The 26,908-nt window shown below is 36.0% G+C and overlaps 1 protein-coding gene across 1 annotated transcript in view; it reads left to right on the forward strand.

The window, feature by feature from the left end:
- Positions 1-8,541: 8,541 nt before the first annotated feature.
- The window catches only part of LOC129740244 (acyl-CoA Delta-9 desaturase), a 68,407-nt gene continuing 50,040 nt past the window's right edge, over positions 8,542-26,908 (forward strand). The window contains exon 1 of the mRNA XM_055731851.1: positions 8,542-8,869. The gene's annotated coding sequence lies outside the window, so the exon portion shown is untranslated. The remainder of the gene's footprint in view (positions 8,870-26,908) is intronic.

The raw sequence follows: 26,908 nt of genomic DNA on the forward strand, positions 1-26,908 counted from the left end.
GTGGTAAGACGGTAATCGCTGGTCCACTGATGGCATGGGTTCGATTCCCATCTCGGTACTGGGTGTTAAATGTTAATCTTAAGTTGTCCACGTCATTTATTCAGTCTGTAAAGCCTAAATCGGCTAAGACGGTGTATGTCTTTTTAAAGAGAACCCCCCTGGGGCAGTATAAGTACCATTTATCGGGGCACGATGAGCGTTTTCTGCCAGGGAATTTAGCAGCGAATTCAACTCGATGAAGTCAGGTGAGTCGTAGATTCATCAAACAAAGCAATAACAAAATAATCTAGGTCTGTTTGTAGAATACAAACAACTCACACACACACTCATACATTATGTTTCTGGTGCTTTGTATGGCGGATGATGCTACTAGCCATATAATGTAACAATAAAAAAACGATCATAAATAGTAAATAGAAAAAAAAACTCGAACAGAAATCGAACTCTACTCTTTTGATTACCTCTCCGACATGTTACCAATAGGCCACATCGTTAGATATAAACTAGTGAAGCTGTAGCTCTATAATTCAGTTGACTACATCGGGTTGAATTCGCTGCTAAATTATACGGCAGAAAACGCTCATCGTGCCCCGATGAATAGTGCTCTGCTCGCCCCGAGCCAACAAATTTAAGTAAAAACGTGTTTTATAATTGATTAACGTGAAAAATCAAAAATTTTATGGTGGTGAAAATTGGGGAACAATGTGTACATCATGTTTCAGTGCGTACATTATAGATCAAGATGATTTAAAGATCATAAGAGCTTTTTTCGTGGTGCTCAAAAATTATAATATTTTCGTAACTTGAGAACCTAGCTGGTTTTTTAAATATCTCTATAAAGATTATAAGGAGATTCCTTTTTTTGTGAAAAATTAATACTATAGGAAGGAAGTACGAAATAAATCCTCTTGAAAATTTATTTAAGAAAATATGTACTTTTGAAGAAAAGAGGAGTGCTTATTGGGTGCTCGTTATGCCCTAATCTCCCCTAATAGCGAAAAATTCATGGGAGCTTTTCTTTCCTAAACACCAAATAACTTTCTTCGTGGTTATATTCGTAACTTATTTTATTTATTTACATGGTATTCCGTCTTACGACATAACTTGACGAACATAATTCCTAAAATTCACTCGGTCCATGGCAACCGTTCTCCAATTTCTCGGGCACCCCACGTTCGCCAGATCACGCTCCACTTGGTCTAACCACCTCGCTCGTTGCGCCCCTGCTCGTCTTGTTCCTACCGGATTCGTAGCGAACACCTGTTTTGCAGGACAGTCGTCCGGCATTCGCGCAACATGTCCCGCCCAGCGTATCCGGCCAGCTTTCACCACCTTCTTCATATTCGCAACTTGTGTTGTTTTAATCTGAAACATCAATCACATTATAGTGATGGTTAATAGTAAACATTCGGATCCAGAAGGATATGCTTTCTGACGTCTTGGAACTTATACAGAAGATGATTTTAAGAATCATACTTCTTTCTAGATTTGAAAATCATTCTAAAACGTTCTTGAGCGTCTTTAACCAGGTTGTACAAAAAGTTCTAGTGTCATAAAAATGTTAGAAAGGTTTGTTTAGTAGAGTAACGGTTTTACACAGCATTTATTACAAGTTGATTTTTTTCTTCTTAGGTCGAGTCTACTGTGGGGGAAGTGCTCCTAAAAGCGCATAGCGGATAATATGCGCAGACAGCCGATTGACGAAATGGTTGATAAATCAACACATTGTTTATTGTTTATTGTTTATAAAAAAGACCATCTGACGTAAGTGTCTTAATGGTTTACTTAAACACATATAAATAATCAGTTCAGTTTGAGTGAAATACACTTTTATCACATGGCATGAAGAAATTTCAATGAAATATAAAGCCAAATTTAAAAAAAAAATTAACACATACCCAAGCAACCAAAAGTCCCATTAAACAGGTACAAAAAAGCATACTCAAACCCATCATTGATATGAAGAACGTACTGTGCAACTCAAAATTTAAGTTTTCATTGATACTTTCAAGTTTCAAAACAAGTCTTAATAATCTTCTATTCAGCTTCCAGCGGCCTCCTAATTTAGCTTACAAAAAATCGTAAAATGAGCAAAAAATTCGCTCTCTATTTAATTGCCGCCATGATAACACGCGTTGGATACCAAACTCGATGAATTTGCTCAATTGCTTCTTTCCTACATTTCCTACATATTTCGCATCAGAATGGTCACTCAAGTAATCAAATTACTTATTGAAAAAAAATCTTACCCTGCTTGAGGATCGCATCCCGACCTACGTGGTGAGAATCGAACACGCTACCACAAGACCACGATGATGTTCTACCTGAAACTAAAACTTGAAGTAGTGATGTGATTTTGAATGCACTTTTTGTGACTTAGTCAATCCCGTTTTGAGAACTCTTGTGCTTTTTGTGTGACTTAAGTCAGTTACAACGTACATATAAGCACATTTACTTTACTTTCAAGTTCATTAATGAGTACATATAGTTCACTCATGGGAATTGGGCAAAAAGAGTCACATACAACGTGCATATTAGTCACTTTTGCAACTTTCAAGATCATTAAAAAGTACAAGAAGTTCACTCAAGGGAAATTGGCAGTTGATTCTCTTTGTCAGCCAATATGTAACTTTCAAAGCCTCCATTCAAGTACACCTAGGTTTTTTTTACGCGGTTTTTTTTACACGGTTTTTTTTTACACGGCTTTTTTTACACGGTTTTCGGGAATTAACACGGTTTTTTTTACACGGTTTTCGCGAATTAACACGGTTTTTGAGAGCAAATATTCTAAGTCATTTTCAAAGGAAAACACTTAGAATCTTTTTGAAGTTGGGAAAATCTTAGCTCTGAGACTAAGAACGTGAAACATGAGACCCCTGAGACCTGAGACATGAGCCCTGAGACCTGAGAGCTGAGACTTGAGACCTGAGACCTGAGACCTGAGACCTGAGACCTGAGACCTGAGACCTGAGACATAAGACCTGAGACTTGAGACCTGAAATCTGAGACCTGAGATCTCAGACACGAGACATAAGACATTAGACCTGAGACATGAGACCTGAGACCTGAGGCTTGAGACATCAGACCTGAGACATGAGACCTGAAATATGAGACCTGAGACCTCATACACGAGACACGAGACACGAGACAAGAGACAAGAGACTTTAGACCTGAGACATGAGACTTTAGACCTGAGACATGAGACTTGAGACCTGAGACCTGAGACCTGAGACCTGAGACATTAGACCTGAGACTTGAGACCTGAAATCTGAGACCTGAGATCTCAGACACGAGACATAAGACATTAGACCTGAGACATGAGACCTGAGACCTGAGGCTTGAGACATCAGACCTGAGACATGAGACCTGAAATATGAGACCTGAGACCTCATACACGAGACACGAGACACGAGACAAGAGACAAGAGACTTTAGACCTGAGACATGAGACTTTAGACCTGAGACCTGAGACCTGAGACATGAGACATGAAACATGAAACCTGAGACCTGACACATGAGACATGAGACATGAGACATGAGACATGAGACATGAGACATGAGACATTAGACCTGAGACATCAGACATGAGACATGAGACCTGAGACCTGAGACCTGAGACCTGAGACATGAGACCTGAGACATAAGACCTGAGACCTGAGACATGAGACATAAGACCTGAGACTTGAGACCTGAAACATGAGACATGAGACATTAGACATAAGACTTGAGACATGAGACATTAGACCTGAGACATTAGACATGAGACATGAGACCTGAGACATGAGACCTGACACCTGAGACCTGAGACATGAGCATGAGACATTAGACCTGAGACCTGAGACCTGAGACATGAGACATGAGACATGAGACATGAGACATGAGACATGAGACATGAGACATGAGACATTAGACCTGAGACATTAGACCTGAGACACGAGACATAAGACCTGAGACCTGAGACACGAGACCTGAGACATGAGACCTTAGACATTAGACATGAGACATAAGACCTGAGACTTGAGACCTGAGACATGAGACATGAGACATTAGACATTAGACTTGAGACATGAGACATTAGACCTGGGACATGAGACATGAGACCTGAGACATGAGACCTGAGTCCTGAGACCTGAGACCTGAGACCTGAGACCTGAGACCTGAGACCTGAGACATGAGACATGAGACATTAGACCTGAGATCTGAGACATGAGACATGAGACATTAGACCTGAGCATGCTTCCGAAAATCAATCATTTTCACTGAGCCATGCTTGACTACATTCAGAGCCAAAAAATCAAAGCAGTCAAATTTTCCTTCTTCAACCAAATCATACAAACAATCATGCATGACAACGACGCTTCTGTATTTGAAACACTTTTGCGTTACATGATGAGGTAAAAAAGGACGCAGACTATCAGCAACGAACGTCTCGATGCTGATTTCCTTCCCCTAACGACTTTCAACCTTTAGGATCATAACTGATATGTATCAGTTCTGAGCGATCTATGTAGGCTATCAGATGATTTTTTATTTTTCGTTTTGCCTAGAAGGACAAAATCATGACTAGGTAACCGCAATGAACTGTCCAGCATGTGCTACAGCTTTTTTGAACATGTGGTCCTGGTATTTATTCAGATTTTTCCTTTTGAAACATTAATGATCGTCTATCAATAACGAGCATTATCAACAATGATGCGAGGATAGACGTTCGGGAATGATTGAGGGCATGGTATATCTTCTTGTATCAAGTTAGTGTTGATTTTCGACATATATTCAATGGGTACTTTTACCACGTGCGTATCACAGCACTCGGAGGTAGCATCATTCTAGCTAGAAACCATTCCTGATTGCTTTTCTTGAGCGATTTTCCGACCACTGGACCTGAGACATTAGACATGAGACATGAGACCTGAGACCTGAGACCTGAGACCTGAGACATGAGACAAGAGACATGAGAAATGAGCCATTAGACATTAGACATTAGACATTAGACACGAGACATGAGACATTGGACATGAGACTTGAGACTTGAGACCTGAGACATTAGACATTAGACATTAGACATAAGACATTAGACATTAGACATTAGACATTAGACATTAGACATTACCCATTAGACATTAAACATGAAACATGAGACATGAGACATTAGACCTGAGACATTAGACATGAGATTTGAGACATGAGACATTAGACATTAGACATGAGACATGAAACATTAGACATTAGACATTAGACATTAGACATTAGACATTAGACATTAGACATTAGACATTAGACATTAGACATGAGACATGAGACATGAGACATGAGGCATGGGTCTCAGGTCTCAAGTCTCCGGTCTCAGGTCTTATGTCTCAGGTCCAATGTCTCATGTCTCATGTCTCATGTCTCATGTCTCAAGTCTCAGGTCTAATGTCTCATGTCTCATGTCTCATGTCTCAGGTCTCACGTCTCAGGTGTCATGTCTCATGTCTAATTTCTCAGGTCTCATGTCTCAGGTCTCAGGTCTCAGGTCTCAGGTCTCAGGTCTCAGGTCTCAGGTCTCATGTCTCATGTATAATGTCTCAGGTCTCATGTCTCAGGTCTCAGGTCTCAGGTCTAATGTCTCATGTCTCAGGTCTAATGTCTAATGTCTCATGTCTCATTTCGCATGTCTCATGTCTCATGTCTCAGGTCTCAGGTCTCAGGTCTCATGTCTCAGGTCTCATGTCTCAGGTCTCAGGTCTCAGGTCTCATGTCTCATGTCTAATGTCTCAGGTCTAATGTCTCATGTCTCATGTCTCATGTCTAATGTCTAATGTCTCATGTCTCAAGTCTCATGTCCAATGTCTCAGGTCTAATGTCTCATTTCTCATGTCTCATGTCTCATGTTTAAAGTCTAATGTCTAATGTCTAATGTCTAATGTCTAATGTCTCAGGTCTCAAGTCTCATGTCCAATGTCTCATGTCCAATGTCTCACGTCTAATGTCTAATTTCTAATGTCTAATGGCTCATGTCTTATGTCTCTTGTCTCATGTCTCAGGTCTCAGGTCTCAAGTCTCAAGTCTCGAGTCTCATGTCTTATGTCTCATGTCTTATGTCTAATGTCTAATGTCTCATGTCTAATGTCTAATGTCTCATGTCTCATGGCTCATGTCTTATGTCTCATGTCTAATGTCTCATGTCTCAGGTCTAATGTCTCAGGTCTCATGTCTCAGGTCTCAGGTCTCATGTCTCATGTCTAATGTCTCAGGACTCAGGTCTAATGTCTCATGTCTTAGGTCTCATGTCTCAGGTCTGAGGTCTCGGGTCTCAGGTCTCAAGTCTCAGATTTTAGGTCTCAGGTCTCAGGTCTCAGGTCTCAGGTCTCAAGTCTCAGGTTTTAGGTCTCAGGTCTCAGGTCTCAGATCTCAGGTTTCAGGTCTCAATTGTCAGGTCTCAAGTCTAAGGTACCAGTTCGCAAGTCCAAGGTACCAGTTCGCAAGTCTCAGATCTCAGGTCTCATGTCTTAAGTATAAAGTCTCAAGTTTCTGGTCTCAAATCTCATGTCTCAGGTGTCATGTCTAAGGTCTAAAGTGTCTAGTTACATGTCTTATTGTTTCAAGTTTCAAAGCTGCATAAATTTTAAGTTCTTTTTTTACACGGTTTTCCGCAATTAGCAAGGTTTTTTTTTACACGGTTTTCGGGAATTAACACGGTTTTTTTTACACGGTTTTTTTTTTACGCGGTACGTATATCAGTGTAAAAAAAGACCTAGGTGTACATATGTGACTTTTGGTTGCTTGGGTAGTTAACTAATTTATCGGCCTTATCGGTGAAAAGTTATGTCCTGTTTAGTTAGAACATCTTAAGATTATGAAATTTTATAGACGGATAGAAAGTTAGAAGCTATGAAATATGGTGTAAATGAGCTTGTATAGTTTATTAGAAGCATTACATACCAAATTTTTGTTCGGCACGGGCCAACTACTATGAAAAGCAAGTGGTAGATACCACCACATTAGCAGGCCGAAATTCGCCCCACGCTCCCGCCTATAAAAATTCATAAATTCAAGATGTTCTTTCTTAAAAGGACATCACTTTTTCACCGAAAAGTTCGATACATTAAGTAACAAACATAAATTATGATGATTAATAGCTTCATAAAATTCATACAGAGTTTTGCAACATTTTGAACTTTAAAAATCATGTTTACAGAATCTCTAAACAAAAATGTTTGTTATTTTTCTTTCTAATTCAATTGAAAATCAGATAAGATATTTAACAAAGTTAAGCTTTTAGCAGAGTTATAAATGACAAGATATTGAAATAAGCGACGGGTTTTGAAAGCCCATATCAGGCAGGTTGAATGCCTCTATTGAAAAATATGTAGGTTAACTATTTAAATTTTATGCTTTTCATCATTGAAACCCTAAATCTATGCTGTAATCATAATTTTTCAGTGAAAATACAAGAGCTTAATACTGATTTGTTAAAAAAAAGTCATATGAACGAAATATTAGCATGGAATGGCTTCCCTAACTATGTTTTGTGCAAAAGAACGTGTGATACCTCAAATTATGCCTAAATTTTAGCTTTGACGTATGCTTGTCATCAGTTTTTACCTTTTTCAATTTAATTATAAGAAAATATTACAATTGGAACTGATATATTTCCCACAGCATAAATATGCGCCTATAGCTCGCCTGGCTTCGGAAATCAATTATATTGACTACTTTTATTATAAAATCATTCTCTAAAAAACTATAAGAGATGTCAACATGAAAATCGCTCCAATGTATAGAAAACAGATATCAACTCATGTGCATCTGGTTTTCAGACAGTTGTCTATTGGAATATCTAAGAAAATGAGTATTCTCCTATGAATGCACATTTAGAACACTTCCCCCTACATACATAATCACGCTGTTTTTTTTTGTAATTAAGCCTACAGCCAACTACTTAATAACCATGCGTCACCAAGCTAAGTAACTTGGTTGCTGGCTTGGAACTGCAAAGTAGTAAGCATGCTACTCATCTGGAAACCTCTGATGCTTAAAAGCCTGCGATCGGTTTGCAGCCGGCTTATGTTGCGAGCAAAAATATACCCGGAGAGCTTTGAAAGCGAGAGCGAGAACTCCTCGTGTTGTACTAATGGAGATGGATAAACAAAACAACGACGAAACGCTCAGATGACTTAGTGACTTGTACTAAATGCTGGCAAGGATCGTTCCACACGTGGGGAAAGTTCACTTAAACGACGATTAAGCTCTCCTACTAGATAGTCTGACTCTCCTAGTCGCGGGATGCTAGATGTACGTGAGCATAGAACTCACTTAAGCTTACTGATTAACGTCGACTCATATCAGGTGACCTATGCGCGTGGCGGAGGGCCAGGTAAAGTACCTACTCGAAAGGTTTTGCCGGCGCTTTCCGGCTGATTTGAGGAAGCAGCAGCAACAGGTGGGTAGCTTTCGTTCGATTCTCGCGTGTATGTGTGTCTGTGTACGTGTTTTTGTGTAATAGGTGGAGTTGCCGGCGAAAAAAACGAAAAGTTTTATAAAAGCGCTTAACTCCGAGCGGATTCCGTTTATTCCGGCTTGCGATTCCAGGGCGTTCGGTTCGGTTTTCAGAAGCTCTCGAAATTTACGTCCGATCCGGGTTCAATAAGATTGAACTATTCTAGAACCAGTGAAAGCGTTTAAGGTGAAATTTTATAATCAGAGGCAAACGAAAAACTGATCCAGAGTGTGTAATATGAACTGTGACTAGTGATCTTGATAGAAGTGCACTGAAAATACCTCAAGGTGAAGTTCAAATAAATCAAGAACAGCTAAAATCGTGAGAAATTGAAGGTGGAATCGTGGACCGGAAGCTTTTACAAGTTTTTGAATATTCAAATAAAATCGTAAGTATTCCAAACCTGACCTACAACGTATGTATTGTTCGTCTGCCATCAATGACTTAGTCCATGGTCAAAGCTTATTGAGTCAGAATAGTCGAAACCAATTAGCAACCTGACAAAATTCTACCTGTTCAGGTGAAATTGTTTTGAAATTCAATCGATTTGTTGACCGCTTGAGGTAGCTGAAGACCAAGTGTATAACATCTACGGTGTTCCAGTTTTCGGAACCGTCAATTTTTTTTCCTTTAAATTTCTACATTGGTTTGTTCAACTCCAACAAAAGTGTCAACGGTCAGCAGAAATGTTCGTGTATAGGGGAAAGGTTTCCTAAATGGGCCTATCGGGTTAAATGACCCTACGGCTGTTTGGCGAAATGGCTGACTAGACAGCTTGTCTGACCAATACATTTTGAGGGTGATACGCTTAGAACATAAGGCAAGAAAGAATTTTATGAGTTTATAAACTCAAAAAAATTTAAAAAATCATACAAGGTTTTGATACATTTTGATGTAATATTTCGACTTTTAAAAATTATACGTAAAGTAGTTTAAAACAGAAACTAGGATAGTTTTTGTTTCTTACTCAAATGAACTTAAGAAATTAAACATATTTCAGCTTTTGTGGAGGTTTAATAATAATAATTTGATGGAATAATAGAGTGTTTTTGTTTGCCCCCATCATGTTTGTAAAATGCCTCCATCCTAAAATAACAGGTTAAATAGAATAAATAAATGATTTTTATCACTGAATCTTCAAATCTAAGCTCTGAACGATATCTTAAGAATGAATTGAAGATCTAAAGACAGATTTGATAAAGTTTTTCTCATGGATGAATTGCCTCCATAGTATGGCAACCCTAACTTTTGTTTTATTCCACAAAATTATGTTATACATAGATTTTTATAAAACTTCACCTTTGTCGTACGGAAATTATTACTTTCAAGCAGTTTCAATGAAATTATACGGAAATATTGCCCAATAAACAAAAATTTTGTTCAAAACAAAAATAGGCGCATTTAGCCCGCACGGTTTGAGGTTCGGCATTTTAGACAACACTTACAATAAAATCGTTTTCTTGGAAACTGAAGAAAATTTTAACATAAAAATTACTCCATTGCATAGAAAACTGATGCCTGCACACGTGTATATAGTTTTTGTACACATATTCGACGTGATATTTGATTAAATGAGTGTTCTGCTTAATAGGCGCATATAGCCCGCTCCTCCCCTACAGCCTGTCAACATTGGCTTTCGGCTTACGAGGAAAAATGTTGCGGTTCTATCTTTTTTTTGCCAAAATAAATTGACTCATGGAAGCATGCTGAAGCACATATTTCATAGGATTTTTTATAAATAGTTCTGCCAGATGTAGCAGAAATACTTAGCCCAAAAACTCCGCTATTTTCAAAGTTTTTGGTAAATGAGAGTTGTAAGTAAATGAATACAGAAATGGAATAAATCAATCAGCAAACAAATATTGTATGTTTGATATCGTTTTTCTACTAGTTAATTTTTAATTTGGGATTGAAACGGCTTCGTCAGTCAATTGTGGAAATAAAAACGAGTGATTTTTATAATTGTCCAAACTGTATGTTTGTTTTTATATTTTCAGTAAATTAGTATGAAATTTGTCTTTAAAAAAGCTTAAATATTCAGAAAGTTTTTTTTAAATACTAACTAATAATTTTATATTGCTGAATTTTTCAACAAAATTTGAACACATTTTGTTAGCTACTGTTTGATAGAGATGGAAAGTAGAAAAAAACGTATTATGACTTGCAAAAGGGATGAATCATCCTAAAGGATGAAAATCCTGGAAAAAAAAATTATGACTTGCAAGCCATTAAAATTATTTTGAAAGATCAAGTCCATTTATTTTCTAAAACTCTATCTTTATATTCCGTAATGAATAAAATACAAGAAAATCTGACTTTAAAAATGCGCTTGAATGTTTCTACCTGATAATAGTTTCTAGTACTGAATTTTTGTTTCAGAATTGTGAAATTTCGAATTTAAACTCTAAATCCTTTCTTAGTTGGAACTGTCAATTTTAATTCTGAGTTGGAATTTAAAACTTGAACTTCGAATCTAGAATCTTAGTTTTAATTTTGAACTTTAACCCTCTTTAATCCAATTTTTTTTCGCTAAAAAATTCACAGAAGCTTTGTTTCATGATTACAAATAACATTTGTTCTACGAAAAACTTCATAGATGAGAAATTTTTATTGACAATTTTAGTTAAAAATTGCAAAGAACAGGGACTTATTAACCTAACTTTCAGTACTTTTTCGGTTGTAGTATTTACACACTTCCCCCTAAATAAATTTACTCATGGAAGCATGCTGAAGCACATAAATTCATAGGATTTTGGAAATAGGATTTTTATAAATAGTTTTGCCAGGTGTAGCAGAAATTTTAAGCACAAAAACTCCGCTATTCTAGGAGTTGTAAGTAATTTTTTTTATTTACATAGTATTCCGTCTCACGACATAACTTGACGAACATAATTCCTAAAATTCACTCGGTCCATGGCAACCGTTCTCCAATTTCTCGGGCACCCCACGTTCGCCAGATCACGCTCCACTTGGTCTAACCACCTCGCTCGTTGCGCCCCCGCTCGTCTTGTTCCTACCGGATTCGTAGCGAACACCTGTTTTGCAGGACAGTCGTCCGGCATTCTCGCAACATGTCCCGCCCAGCGTATCCGGCCAGCTTTCACCACCTTCTGGATACTGGGTTCGCCGTAGAGTCGCGCGAGCTCGTGGTTCATCCTTCGCCTCCACACACCGTTCTCCTGTACGCCGCCAAAGATGGTTCTTAACACTCGTCGCTCGAATACCCTGAGTGTACGCAGGTCCTCCTCGAGCAATATCCATGTCTCGTGCCCGTAGAGAACAACCGGTCTAATAAGCGTCATATACAGGTTACACTTCGTGCGAGGGCAAAGTCTTCTCGACCGCAGTTGCTTGTGGAGTCCATAGTAGGCACGACTTCCGCTGATAATTCGCCTCCGGATCTCACGGCTGGTGTCATTGTCTGCGGTCACCAGTGAGCCGAGATAGACAAAGTCTTCGACTATCTCCAGCTCGTCGCCGTCGATCGTGACCTTGTTATTACTGGACAAGCGGGTTCGGTCGGTCTCGGATCCGCAGGCCAGCATGTACTTCGTCTTGGACGTATTAATCATCAACCCAATCCTTCCTGCTTCGCGTTTCAGTTTGCGGTAGATCTCCTCCACCGCCGCAGATGATCTGCCGACTATATCAATGTCATCGGCAAAGCAGATAAGTTGACTGGATCTGTTGAAAATCGTGCCCCGCATTTCGCCCACCGCTCGTCGAATAACACCTTCTAGCGCCACGTTGAACATCATGCAGGATAGACCATCACCTTGTCGAAGCCCCCTGCGCGATTCGAATGAACTCGACAATTCACCTGAAATCCGCACACAGCACTGCGTTCCATCCATCGTCGCCTTGATCAGTCTGATCAGCTTCCCGGAAAAGCCGTTCTCGTCCATGATTTTCCATAGCTCGTTACGGTCGATCGTGTCGTATGCGGCTTTGAAGTCGATGAATAGATGATGCGTAGGGACTTGGTGTTCACGGCATTTTTGGAGGATTTGCCGTAATGTGAATATCTGGTCCGTCGTAGACCGTCCCTCCATGAAGCCGGCCTGATGACTTCCCACGAATCTGTTTGCTTGTGGCGTGAGGCGGCGGAGTAGGATTCGGGACAACACTTTGTAGGCGGCATTGAGGACAGTGATCGCTCGGTAGTTCTCACAGTCCAATTTGTCGCCCTTCTTGTAGATGGGGCATATTACCCCTTCCTTCCACTCCTCCGGTAGCTGTTCTATGTCCCAGATCCGGATTATCAACCGGTGTAGGCAATCGGCCAACCTGTCCGGGCCCATTTTGATGAGTTCAGCTGCGATGCCATCCTTCCCAGCCGACTTGTTTCTATTCAGCTGGCAAATGGCTTCCTTAACTTCACTCATCGTTGGGAGTGGCTCCTCTTCGTCGTTGGCTACGCCGGCGATGTACCTTCCCCCACCGTCTTGATCTCCTGCATGTGCGCCGTTCAGGTGTTCATCGAAGTGCTGCTTCCACCTTTTGATCACCTCACGATTGTCCGTCAGGATACCCCCGTCCTTATCCCGGCACATTTCGGCTTGCGGCACGAAGCCTTTGCGGGATGCGTTGAGTTTCTGATAGAACTTTCGTGTTTCTTGGGAACGATGCAGCTGCTCCAGCTCCTCGATCTCCTCCTCCTCCAGGCGGCGCTTTTTCTCCTGGAAAAGTCGAACTCGCTGCCTCTTCCGCTGTCGGTGATTTTCCACATTTCGACGGGTGCCTCTTTGCACTACTGCCGCCCGCGCGGCATTCTCTTCGTCCATCACCCTCCTACACTCCTCGGAGTTGTAAGTAAATGAATACAGAAAAGGCATAAATCAAAATAATTATCAAACAAACATTGGATGTTTGATATTGTTTTTCAACTCGATAATTTTAATTTTTTGGGAATTGAAACGGCTTCGTCAATCAATTGTGGGAATAAAAACAAATGATTTTTATAATTGTCCAAACTGTATGTTTGTTTTTGTATTTTCAGTAGATTGGTATGAAATTTGTCTTTTAAAAAGCTTAAATATTCAGAAAGCTTTTTTTTAAATACAAACTATTAATTTTATATTGGTGAACTTTTCAACAAAATTTGAAATCATTATGAAAACAAGCCATTAAAATTATTTTGAAAGATTAAGTTCCATTTTATTTCTAAAACTATATTCTTCTATGTACGTCTCGGTGGTCGAGTGGTTAGCGTGGTATAACGGTAATCGCTGGTCCACTGATGGTGGTCTAACGGGTATAAAAAAACACCATTTTCACGATTTTTTCTAGAGCTATCGTTCAAACAAATGTATTTAAATTTTTTGCATTATACAAAGCATTGTTAAAAGAACATTTAGTAATTTTTTCGTAGAAAAATATTGAAAAATGAGCCGGTGACGGAGCACTTTCGAGGACGCCTTTTAGAAAACAGGATTTGCGGTGGACACTGTATCTCAGCACAGAATCATCTGAGGTCGAAAAATCAGAGCAAAATATTTTTAATTGATGTTTTTCTGGACCCCAACGTTTTTATTTAACTTAAAAAAATTTTTATGAAATTTTTGTGGCTGTTTGAAGTCAAAACTACGATTTTTCACGAAAAAATCCGTCATTTTTCACCTGTAAAATCTACCCAAAGTAAAAAGAAAAAAAAAAGAAAAACTTGGGGTCTGGTATTTTATATGTAGAAAATATGTTCCAAATTTGAAAAGCATCGGATAAGTAGTTTTCAAATGGCGATGTCCACGGACTTTAAAAAAGTGCTTTCGAGAAAAACGCGTTTGAAGTTTCTGCTCTTGCTTTCTTGCAGTATTAGATAGGAGGAGATTAAGGCCTATAATTTCTACATTTTTGCTCCAATTGACTTGAAAATTTGACACAACATTCTTTAAATGTTTTACAATAAGAAAATAAAAAAATGAAAAATCGATTTTTTGAAAGTGTTAGACCCTACCCCCCCCCCCCCCCCCCTTAACGCTTTAATGTATGACTTTTTTTTTTAAATGAGAGTAGCAGTTATTGATTCAGTGGAATAATAACATTTTAGTTCGAATAACACAACTGAACAGGTTTGAAGCCGTTATTTTGAGTATTATAAAAGTTATGGCCCATCAAAGTTGAAAAAAAAATTTTGAAATTTTAATTTTATTTCAATACGATTTTGCAAATTTCTTACACACCTTTTTAATTAGCTGCAGGAAGGTGTTTGTGATTGGTTGAGATTAAAAAAATTGTTGGAATGTCAAAATCTGAAGAAATAACAGCGATTTTCCAAAAATTACTGTTTTCAAAAAAATGAATAATTTTGATTTTTGCAATTTTTGACGAATACTTTGGAAGATATCTCTCACATATACATTTATATTTCCTGATAAAAATAAAATGAGGAAATGTCTTTTAATCTCTTGAATATTTTTTGTGAATCACTCAAAAATATCTACGATCTTCAGAGATATTTGGATTTTGATAAGTGTTGTTTTAAAACAACACTATGCATTAAAGGGTTAACATTCAGTACTTTTTCGGTTGTAGTATTTACACACTTCCACCTATTTTTCCTACATTCTGAAACTTTTTAACTCTGAGTCATAGCTATATGTTTATGAAGTTTAAGTTAAAATTGGTCCTCAAATAACTGAGATTTTCAAATTAACTATATGAAAAGTAAATATTGCGCATATTTTTTGGATTGTTGGCGTACTTTCTAAACCCCGTCCCGCCCATCTCCTTCCTAACTGAGAATTTTTTTAATTAATTCAGAATGGGGGTAACTCTTTGGCCTAACTGCCAATAATTTTTTTTAGGTCGATAAATGCTGATGCTTGATAATTTTTCGAAAAATAGGTTCATTTACAGTTTTCTCATATTTTTAAGCTTCTCTTAGCTGTTACTTTTGACAACTGCTAGTCAAACAATTTTCAGTAACATGGATTGATAGATTGACATGTTTTCCAATTATTAGGCAACAAATTGTAAAATTAACTATTCGAAGCGGTTCTATGACTATTTTAATACACTCGAACTAAAAGCGGGCTTGGGCCAAGGTTGCCAAAAAATTTTGTGTTTTGCGAAAAAAAACTCTGACTTTCTGTGATTTTAAATCCTGTGATGGGTTTCTGTGACAGAAACAGCATAAATTTCTTTGAAAAGTCACCAAGAATGAATCTTTTTTACATTACACTTATGAAAAATCAATTAACATTACTTATTTAAGCATTTCATTCATAAACAAAGTTAGAAACAAGGTTGCCGAAAAAAATTCTGTGTTTTCAGAAAAATAATTCTGACGTTCTGTGGTTGTAACCAAAAATTCTGTGATGGTTTTCTGTGATGCTATTTTTCCTAAAATTTCATTTGAAATTCATGATAAATTGGGTCGTTTTTACATTTAATTTTGGTAAAAGCAATTTAAATTTACAATACTATCATACTTCTGAAATTCAAAGAAAAAAAATCCAAATTTTATATTGGCTAAAAAAATTAAAATTTTGAAAATTCATTCAAAATTCAAAAGTTCTGTTAAATCTGTGAATTTTTCAAAATGCTGTGACACAGATTCTGTGATGAAAATCTGCTAAAAATTCTGTGAAATTACAGATTTTTCTGTAATTTCGGCAACCTTGGTTAGAAATCCATAGTTTATGTTGATATAATATTTGTTATTTCGAAAATATGTTCAAAATATAAAAAAAAATCTGTGAAATCTGTTAATATTTCCAAATTCTGTGTTCTGTGACACAGATTCTGTGATCAAAATTTGCTGAAGATTCTGTGAAATTATAGATATTTCTGTGATTTCGGCAACCTTGGTTTGGACACTAGAGAGCTAAGCTCTGCACCTCTATTACAAATACTGTATTTGGATTCTCAATCTGAATTCTGAATTTGTATGGGATAGTAGGGTCAACATTATGTTACTGTACCAACTGTACCACTTCTGAATAGGGAATAAGTTTCGAACAGAAAATTGACTTTTGTTACAATTTACTTCGCTGATTTTCAACACCTTTTCACTTCTTCTAATCCTCTATCCGTCCATAATTTTCACTATCTAGAAATGATCTATCAAAGCTTTCTCCAATCAGGCTGTAAGAATAATCACCGAACGTAACTAACGGTGATTGATTATCATCATAGAACAAAAACAAAATTAAAAAAATCATTAAAAAAGGGTGAAAGAATTTCGAGGGTTTTTCGATTAGTCATTAAGTTTAACAAGTTAATGTTACACGTCCATTAACCTAACACTTCACTGCATAACCTAGGTATGAATCCGTAGCGATTCGGTTTGTGAAGGAAATAAATTTATCTGAAAAATGTATGCCAAATTTCACTTGAGCATTCAACAAAATATCTTAACGTTGATAAATATCAACAGACTACAGAGAGTTTAAAGGAAGTTCCTGAGATACGCCTTGAGAAACCTTGGATGGCAAGCAGAAATGCTGGAATATCAAGCTATCGCATTGTTTTACTCGTTTTTTGATTAAAATTTTAGTTTTCAGTGAATTCAGCTTCGAATTTTTATAGTAATACTTATCTCAAGTTTTGTGAGATGCTTTAAATCATAATCTTGAGTCAAATAATCAATTCAAAGTTTGAATATCGCTAGCAAGTCTTTTGGTTCTTTTTTTTTTAAATGAATGTAGGGGAGAATGAGGATACTTGATCCTTGGGGATACTTGATTCCTTCGCTATATCTCGAAACAGGAACAGGTCTTTCAAATATCAAATGTTCTAGAAAAATGTCCCAAATAGAAAAAACAACAATTCTGTTATCTCAATAAATTCAATAAATTTTAATTTTCGAGTTACTGAACTTTGTTTGGAAAATTTATCAAAATGTGGTTTTGAGATCTTTATTTTCTTTTTAGAATGTTTCTCACATTAAAAAATAATAATAAAAATATTTGTTGAAATATGTCAATCGCTAGAGTATAAAATTTGAAGTTCCCATATTTTCAAAGCAATAGAAAACTCTCAATTTGTTTTAAGAAGAAGTGTTTCAAAATTGTTATGGGTATAATTGATCCCTAGAGTCCAAAATGATGTATTTATCTTCTGAATGGATCGTGATCATTGGTTATCATGAAATTACTAATATCTGTCCAATAACTAACGTTTATCCCGTAATTATCTGTTAAAAAGGACTTGAAATTTTATTTATCTAAAAACTATAAAGTTGCGCCTTAAAGTATGCAATGACTATTGGGTAGTTGACAAACTTTTAGAATTTTCTTTGTCTGTGTATATTTCTGTGTGTATATTGCGGTAACAGTAGGCTTGCCAGATACTTTTAGAAAAAAGCGGGACATTTCACGAAAAAAAAAGCGGGACACAGCCAAAAAAAGCGGGACATTTAGGAAAGTCTGAAAAAAGTTTAATTTTGCAGCCAAACTTATACGTCTACCATCAATCAAAGTTGTTCATAGAAAGTACACTAAGATTTTTTTAAACGCAGATTGATTTTGCTCAGATTTTTTACACAACTTCTAAATAATTGCATGGCTTTTTTCCATATGCAGCAGTACATGCAAACGGCGGATTTTATTCCGCTTTCAAAACCTTTGTGTAATTCATATAGAAATTAGTTTGTTTCGTAATTTGTTTAAAAATTTGAAAACTTAAAAAAAAACTTCCATCTTTATATACATAGTTTGGAGAATTTAGTCGAAACAGGTGGTGTATAAAAAGGCAATTTGACTAAGATTTCGGCGAAAAAATTTATCCTTTTAATTCAATTATCTATAATTATATGGAAATAACTGAAGCAAAATTTTCTTCAAACATTGGTTGAACGTGCTCCAAGAACACTTAACTGAATCAGAATCTTAATGTTATGCCAAGAGCTTCAGAGTTATTCAGCAAGGCCGGATTAAAGGGAGGGCAAAAGGGGCAATTGCCCCGGGCCCCCCGGCTCAAGGGGGCCCCCCGAGTGAAAAAAAGTTTTAACATGACTTTTCAGATTACCTCAATTTCTACAAATCAATGAAAAGTTATCAAAACTAGAAAATCGGAATGAAAACTTGAAATATAACAACTAAAGGGGCCCCCGTGAATAAATATCTAGAATAGTTTTCTTCTTACATAAATTAAGGGGAAGTTCTTCCGCATTTTTCGGGCTGAGAACTTCAAAATCTTAGTATTGAAATTCCAAATTTTCAACCCAAAATCTGTGAAAAAATGTAAACCGAATTCGAAAAAAAATTATGAAAAACACGAGGAAAAATACCCCAAATTTTAATTTTTTTTACCGAAACATGTCAGTCAGGATATTTTGTCAGGATCTCCTCATTTTCATTCCAATTATGATGTTTATTTTTTACGTTCACTTTCCAAGTAATGGTTACTGCTCTAAAATAGCACCTTATTTCGTCAAAACTGGCTCACAGTGCTAAGAGAGAATATAGAAGCTTAATGATAAACATCTCAAGGCAGTATCCGGGTTAATACCGGGTATTATTCAAATTTTTCAATTTTCAATCATTTTTATTGAAATAACCGTTGGTTGATAAATTCTAATTTCCTCCCTATTTTTGAAAACAAAATCTATAAAAAAGTAGTTGCGTAAATTGCACCAATTGACAGTACTGAGTTTCTTTAATGAATTTCCATTCCAATTTCTGTCTTAAGTTTAAAATTCGTATTTAAATTTTTTCAACTGATTTAACCAACATTTATCCGTCTACTGAAGTAAATATCCTGAATTAAGCATTCATATTTAAATGAACATTCTCAAATTATCATTAAAACGATCTCATAGTTGAGTTGCTAATATCATTGAGTGATTCTCTTAACATGAATATTTCTATGTTTTTTCCATCTTATATTTTTCCAGATTCAATTCATTGAGATTTTCATGTCTTGTGTTGTTTCTTCAGTTATTGAAATTCAGTTTCATGGTTTTTTCTGAATTTTGAGAACTAATCCCAGTTTAAGGTACTAAACTCATTTGAATTTCTTATCTGATTTTTTCAATGATAACGGATTCTGTATTTTAAACATTTAATCTCTATTCTGTTTTTTTCAAACGATTTTTTTTTCACTTCTACCCTTTTGGCTCTGGGGGCATCGAATGAAACTTTTGTCACATTTAGAAAAAAAAATTGATAAAATTTTTTTTAAAGATATAAAATTGAAATACACATTTGGTGCAATTTCCGCTGTGATTGTAACTATAAATCTCCATTTTTTATATTAAACTCATATTTCGTTTCTCAAAACATGATTTGAAATTATGATTTAGATATGAGACACTGAATTGTGGTTGTGAAAATAACCTAATTTAAAGTTTTGAATTCTTCAACTCTTATATTTGTATCTCTATAGAATTTGAATTTAATTATTTTGTTTTTTATTTTTATTTTGTGTTCTATGTTTCAAATCTTCATAATACTTTCCATTTGTCATAAGATGAAAATTTCCCGACAATCAATAATGACATGAAAAATATTTAAAATATTTACCCGGTCATTATAAGAGAATTTTAGTTGGTGATAAGAATATTAAAAAAATTGAGAATAAAATTTTGCATTTGGAAGCTCCAATCAGAGCTTTCATTTTTGAGAAATTTCTCAACTCTTCCGCAATGTTTGCACGTGATTCATTTACAATTTTTATTTGAAGATACCAGAATCAAATTTCTACTCAGACAACATGGCTTTTTGAAGAGAAAATATTGAACTCATCTCCAATCCTTTTACACGTTTAAATTGTTTTGTATTCTCAGGGATAGCATTTGAAAAAAAAAAACGAATCATAGGGGCCCCCCGAGAAAAATTGCCCCGGGCCTCCCGATGGCTTAATCCGGCCCTGTTATTCAGTATTGTCATATATAAACTATGAAAAATGCTGCTAATTTTGAGAAAAAGACGTAATTGAAATATTTTTTGAGACTAAAATTTGATTTTTCCAGTGTTAGTCAGTTAGTTTTGTAAAAATTTACTAAGAAAAAAAGCGGGACATTTTGAGGAAAAAGCGGGACAGCGGGACATTCAACAAAAAAGCGGGACATGTCCCGCTTTTGCGGGACGGATGGCAACCCTAGGTTACAGGGATTTCTCACGGTAGCCTTCCGTACGGTAAGCTAGCCGGAGCAGTTAAAAAAAATTAAAAAAAAAACAAACATCATAGACACAGATTCTTCCTACCATATGCATCCGTGTGAAGTTTTGAAGATTCCGGAAAGTTTTTTAAGGAAGATATATTTCGCCATAACTTGAGAACTAACAAGAAATATGATATCAAATTTAACGGAGTAGATTTTTTTCTTGCGATAAATGCTTCTTGGATAGTTATTTTAAATTTGTATTTGTATGGGAGAGACCCTTTCCTGATAGCTCCATGGACGAAAATACAACCATACACATTTCATATAGATTCGTAAAGGTTTGGTGATATTGTCGTTAAAATGTTACGAATCGACATGAAACTTGGATGAAACGAAAATTTTTGTATTCTAATATGACACAATGTTCACTTTTGTCTTGAATTCTGTAATTTTTTTTTAGAGTGGTACTTTCCGGGCGCCCAAATCAACTATCGCAAAAATAGAAATAGTGAGTAGGTAGACTAACAATCTTCCATCTCTTGGACCTTAGGTTCTTACCTTAGAATAATATTTTTTCTCAAAAAATCAATCCACTCTAGTTGTAACTGTTACACCTAACTGCCAATATTTTTAAGATCGAAAAAACATGGAACAAGGATTCCTTAGGCTATCAAAATGATATTTTTCCTAAAACTGGGTTCATTTCCAATTTTCGTATGTGTTTAAGCTAGGATTGTTCGATCTTCAGGAAAAGATCGATTCAGTCAAACGGTCGTAGGATCAATCCACATAAAAAATCGGAGAGAGAAAGCTGCTTTTTAAAAAAAAACTTCACAAAATCCAATCAAACACCAATATCGCATCCGTCCCTGAAATTTTTACCCGTTACCCGTTAGTCCCTGGAGTGTCAATTTGACACTCCTGATTGAAACCAATATATCTCCCTTGTTTCTTAACCATTTAAAAAAAAATAAGTTTTGAAAACCTCGTAATGTTACTCAAATGTGTTTCTCAAACATTACTAACATACAACGCTTCAGTTTTTCGTAGTATAAAGTATAAGAAAAAAAATCAAAAAAAAACATGTCTAGGAAAAAAGACTGTAGATCAGTTACGTATTGCTAAAAAAAATATCACTTAGTGTCCATAAAAGTTGAAGTTCGAAGCTATACGATAGAACATAAGCATATATTTTTTGAAATTTTTTAATATCATGACCACAAAAAACTGTATAAAAAATTATGTTAAAACCGTATAACCGAACCGTCAAAATTGTTGAAATCGCACAAGTAAAATTTTAGAAAAAGGATAGGAAATTTAACGTAATTTGACACAATTTTGCGTTTTTATACTGTCAAAAAACGAAACACCGAATTTTGACGAATTTTAAAAGGTAGCTGTCAATTTGCATTTGCAAAATTTTCTTGTACTTAAATTCAACTTTGCAAAGAATTTTGAGTATATTAACGAAAGATTTCCGCAAAAAAAATTATATTCACCATTGACAAAAAGTTCAAATAGCAGCTATCTTTGAAAATTCGTCAAAAATTCTGTGTTTCGTATTTTGACAATCTAAAAATGAAAAAATGTGTAAAATTAGGACAACTTTCCAATCTTCTTTTCAAAATTTATCTCGTGTTACTTAAACAATTTTGACTGTTCATTGATTGAAAAGTACGGTTTTAGCACCTCTTTTTTTACATTTTTTGTGGCCATGATCTTAATAAATTTCAAAAAAAAAATGTATCCTTATGTGCAACATATAACTTAAGTGAAATTTTCTTTGAGCATTTTGTAGTTGAACTACAGTTTTTTCTCAGACTTTAAATAAAGGAAAATTGAAGTGTTATATGTTAGTAACGTCTGAGAAACATATTTGAGTAAAATTACAAGGTTTCCAAATTTTGTATAAATCGGATGGGAAACAAGAGAGATATATTGGTTTTAGTCAAGAGTGTCAAATAGAGATTTTTTTTTACTGGGATTTCAGGGTGCGTCCTTAGAAAAAGTAATGACGCAAAATGAAAGATTTCAAGAATTCATTGAGAATCTTCGAAGAAATTGTATTATTTGGATGCACCCGAATAAAGTTATAAGCCGTCAAACTTCCAATAGCGTCATATTGACACTCAATCCGGGCCAAGCTATTTTATTTAAACACATAGCTAAATCCTTGCATGAGAATTCAAAATTCTCAAGCCAAAATCCGGGGACACATCCGGGAAAATTTGTGTAAATCTCAGATAATTGCAAATGAGGTGAATGAATCCGCGCAAAATGATCAATGATCTGGCAAGCTTAGACTAGATGCTCAACAGTTGGCACTGTTTGACATTAAATTGGTACTCTAGGTTGGATTTAAATATCGCGGTTTAGAGAGAAAAGAATTCCAAAAGATCGAATTGAAAATAATAGATCGGTTTATTCCATGCTAAAGAATGTAAAGATCGACCTTCAAAGATCGATCCAAGATCGAAAAATCCTAGTTTTAGTTTGTTTTAGCTGTAGCTTTTGTCAAATGATTGTCAAACAGTTGCCATTAGTATGGATTGTTAAATTATCAGGTTTTGAAACATTCTGCGCAAAACGTTATTTAAGGGTTAATGATATCAGTCACAAACTTTATATTGGTTTAAATGCTCTCCAACACTATTGGTAAAATAGTTATTTATGCTACAGTTTGCAAAAACTGAATTTTTCAGTACGTCAAGTGCTGAAAAAAATCGAAATTTGAAAAGATTCGCATACACAATGTTTTGCAATGCCGGAAAATACCCTTGTGTAAATCAAGTTTTGATACCTGCAGAAAGTGAATGTAGTTTTCCGTGGTTTTCCTTTGAAATAAAAACTGTGTCAAAAGTTGCACTGTTTTGAAAACTTATCGAATATTACTACTGTTCGATACTGTTTTTTCGGCTTTTTAAAAACTAAACTTTTTCGTCATGAAGTTTGCCGTTTTAAAAACCAAACTTCATGACAAAAAACAAACATTTTAGAACGGAGATTTTTTCGAATAATCACTATTTTTTTTTTAAAAAAAACAAACGTCTCCATAATTCATCTACCAATCTGGGGTGGGGTGAGATGCAACAAAATGTGACGCCTTGTACGACACGCTGGAATATGTTTGTTTTGCAACACACGTTTGTTAAAACTTTTGTAAGATATAAGAGTATATTTTTTTGTAATGGTTTTTCTTATATTAGCAGTTAGTGTTAGTGATAGAAAAGGTGTGAAATTTTGGTTCGAATCACACATAAAATTACCTTAATCGGAGTATTTATGCATCACAACGAACTTTTTTTTATTTTTTTAAAGAAGTCTTATGACAGTTTTTCCATGAAGGTTTCATGGTCCCTTTATGGATAAATTTTCCTCATTTGCTACATCGGGCACAAAACACAAAATATTGAGTGATTAAAAATTACTAAAGAAACTAACAATTTGAGAGCTTCTTCTGTGCTAAAGAAAGATTTGTGCTTCCTGATTTCTGTAGAAAATCTGGGAATAAGCACGCAAAATAAAAAACAAATTTAACAACTTGTTGATGATCGTTTCCGATTTTCTCTTTCCGTTGTTACGTCAGTGGCGGCTGTGTCTTGATGTATAAGTCCTGATGCCTACGTTAAGTGAACTTCAATGACAATTGAAGCCCTGACCGGGTCCATAAATATCGTTCCTCATCAGAAGGGGTAAACTATCATGACCTGTAAAACCAGATCTTCGATGCCTCCTGGCCATGGTTCGCGGGTTTGTGGTGAAAAGGGCTGCTTCATGTAATGGCGCTGTTTTGACCGCGTGTTCACTTTCATCCGCATTCATAAAGTTTTTGTTTCATGCGACGACAGAAATTTTCATTCAAAATAAATAAATTCATTGAAAAGCATACATACGGGCAGATATGCAAAACGCAAATAGATCGTAAAAAGTGATCTTGTCATCTTGCGAGGGACTTGAGCTTGTATGGTTGTCACCGATCGCAAGTAGTAGGTGTTAAAATCTTAACACCGACGAAGGTTGCTGTGATATGTACCAAATGAATCACGGTTGTCACCAGAACAATTTTATCTATTCATACGATAGATGCTAAGGCTAGTGCTACAACATTAGGTTGATCCCGAATCGTAGATTATTTCAAGGTTTGGGAGCCCCATTCAATTTGTTTGTTTATTGTTTCAGTAGTACATAACATGATTTTGATTATCATCTTTTAGGCTAATGAGTAAACAAAACATAATTTAATGCAGGCATAAAGTTAGTTAAGTCACACTTCAAAGGGTTATAACTCGGCTTCACCTTCAACTTCAAGCGAGCCCCTCCAAACGCCCGGCAATCAATACACGGCCAGCAAGTCCGGTAGGCCTTGCACTGACTGCGGCTGGAACCATCATCAACATGTTTCCTCGACAGGCGTCGCGTCGTTGCTCGGTTGGTTGTCGTCGTCGATCGCAGAGCCCTTAATGAACACATTTTTTTTCGTTTTTTTTTTGTTGCATTTATGCAACTGCCCTGCTGGCAAAAATCAAGCCGTTCGTCGCCGGCGCAGACAGGTCGCAGTGCAAAGTGCCATTTCGCGAATTTCACTTTGCCGCATATTTTCTCACCCATTGTCTTTCTTCGGCTAAATCCGGTATATCGGAAGGATCAGTTCAGAGCACAGGCGGACTCTTTTGATACAAAAGTGGGGGTTCGGGTGTACAACATATATTTGATGAACGGAGCTTTGGAATGCAACCTATATTTATGGTTAGTGAATACCGAATAATGACCTTTTTACTATTCGATCGAACGATTATTTGGTCGAATATTCTGTTGAGTTTAAAATAAAAATACAAAAGCGATTATTTTAATTCTCTCCTATTTCTTCCATCTTAACGCCCCTCATGTTGTTGGGCCGATTATTTTCGACCTAATGATATTACCGGCAAGATCTTTTTCGAGTAGTGGTCTCTCTGATTTTCGAAATGTTACAACTAACTGAAAGGACCGCAGATGACTTGTCGCTTCTAGGGCGTTTGTCACCAAAGAAATTAGATTCCTTTGAAATCTGGGACTAAATATACTTAGGAGTAAACTGTACAAGACGCACCAGCGGGGTAAGGTGGTCCATGCCAATCTTTCTCAAAAAATGCACTAACCTTTGGCTTCTAACGATGTTTTTCTTTATTTTTATAGTAGCAAACAAGGTTTTCCATCATTTATTACATGAAAGGTTCACAAAAACCACTTTAGTTCTTAGAAACAGAAGGATTAATGGAATTGTCACGAAACCTGTTATTTTTATGGGTAATATATAAGGTTTCAATCAGCCTTCGCAATCTGATACAACTACTGTCGTTTTTCCACTCGTATGCCCTTTCGGGAGACTTTTAATATTTTTTTTTTGTATTTTACTAACTCCTCACAAATTTCAATTAAAATCAATCATATCAAAATTGGGGCAGAATTTCGTCAAGACCACGTGTTTTACGTTCAAATTTTGAATGCTGTTAACTTTTGAGAAACCCCGAATATCAAAACAAAATGCCATTCTTTTTATTTGCTGACTCCCAAATTACGATAACAATGCATAATTCTAACAAATTTCGTCCTTATTAGAGCTAAAAAGATGCACCAATATTTGACTCGAAAAAGATAACCGCCGCCATGTTTGCCGCGATATATGTCAAGAAATTAAATTTCGTTGCCTACCTGAAGGCGGTTTAAACTATAAGAATATAAAAAAGTGTATTTTAAAAAGCGAACATGAGTTTAGCAATAATAAATGATTTTTTGCTAAAGTATGGTTAATTTACAAAAATACTTTGTACATGTAACTAAACATTTGATGTTTCAATTATTGAATTTCGTATAATCATTCTTCTTTTCTAACCGACCTTTCCATATGGTGCGTTCTGTCCACTTATTTTGGCGTTCTACCCCGTGGTTTGTTTTCCGGTTGTTTAAGTTTTTTTTTACAGAAATTTAATCAAAATTGGGTTTTTATAATATTTTTTCTTTATGATAATACGTAAATCTGATCCCTGAATCACCGTAAACTTTTAATTTAGTTCTTAGATGATTATGGTATCGCTGTAAATAGCGATTATGCTTAACTGGTACGTCTGGTACAGTTTGCCTTTCCTTATACATAAAAATAAAGGATAAAAATATGTTGTTGCAAAACAGGTTTGTGAAAATTCGTTGAAGTCTATCAATTTGCTTCAATCTGCTAATGCATGTACCACTTAGTTATCGTTGTTTCATGTCTCATGTCTCATGCCTCAGGTCTCAGGTCTCAGGTGTCATGTCTTAAGTCTCAAGTCTCGTGTCTCATGTCCCATGTCTCAGGTCTCAGGTCTCAGGTCTCGTGTTTTATGTCTTAGGTTTCTAGTCTCA

Source organism: Uranotaenia lowii, chromosome 1 (assembly GCF_029784155.1).
Source record: "Uranotaenia lowii strain MFRU-FL chromosome 1, ASM2978415v1, whole genome shotgun sequence".
NCBI classification, from domain to species: Eukaryota; Metazoa; Arthropoda; class Insecta; order Diptera; family Culicidae; genus Uranotaenia; species Uranotaenia lowii.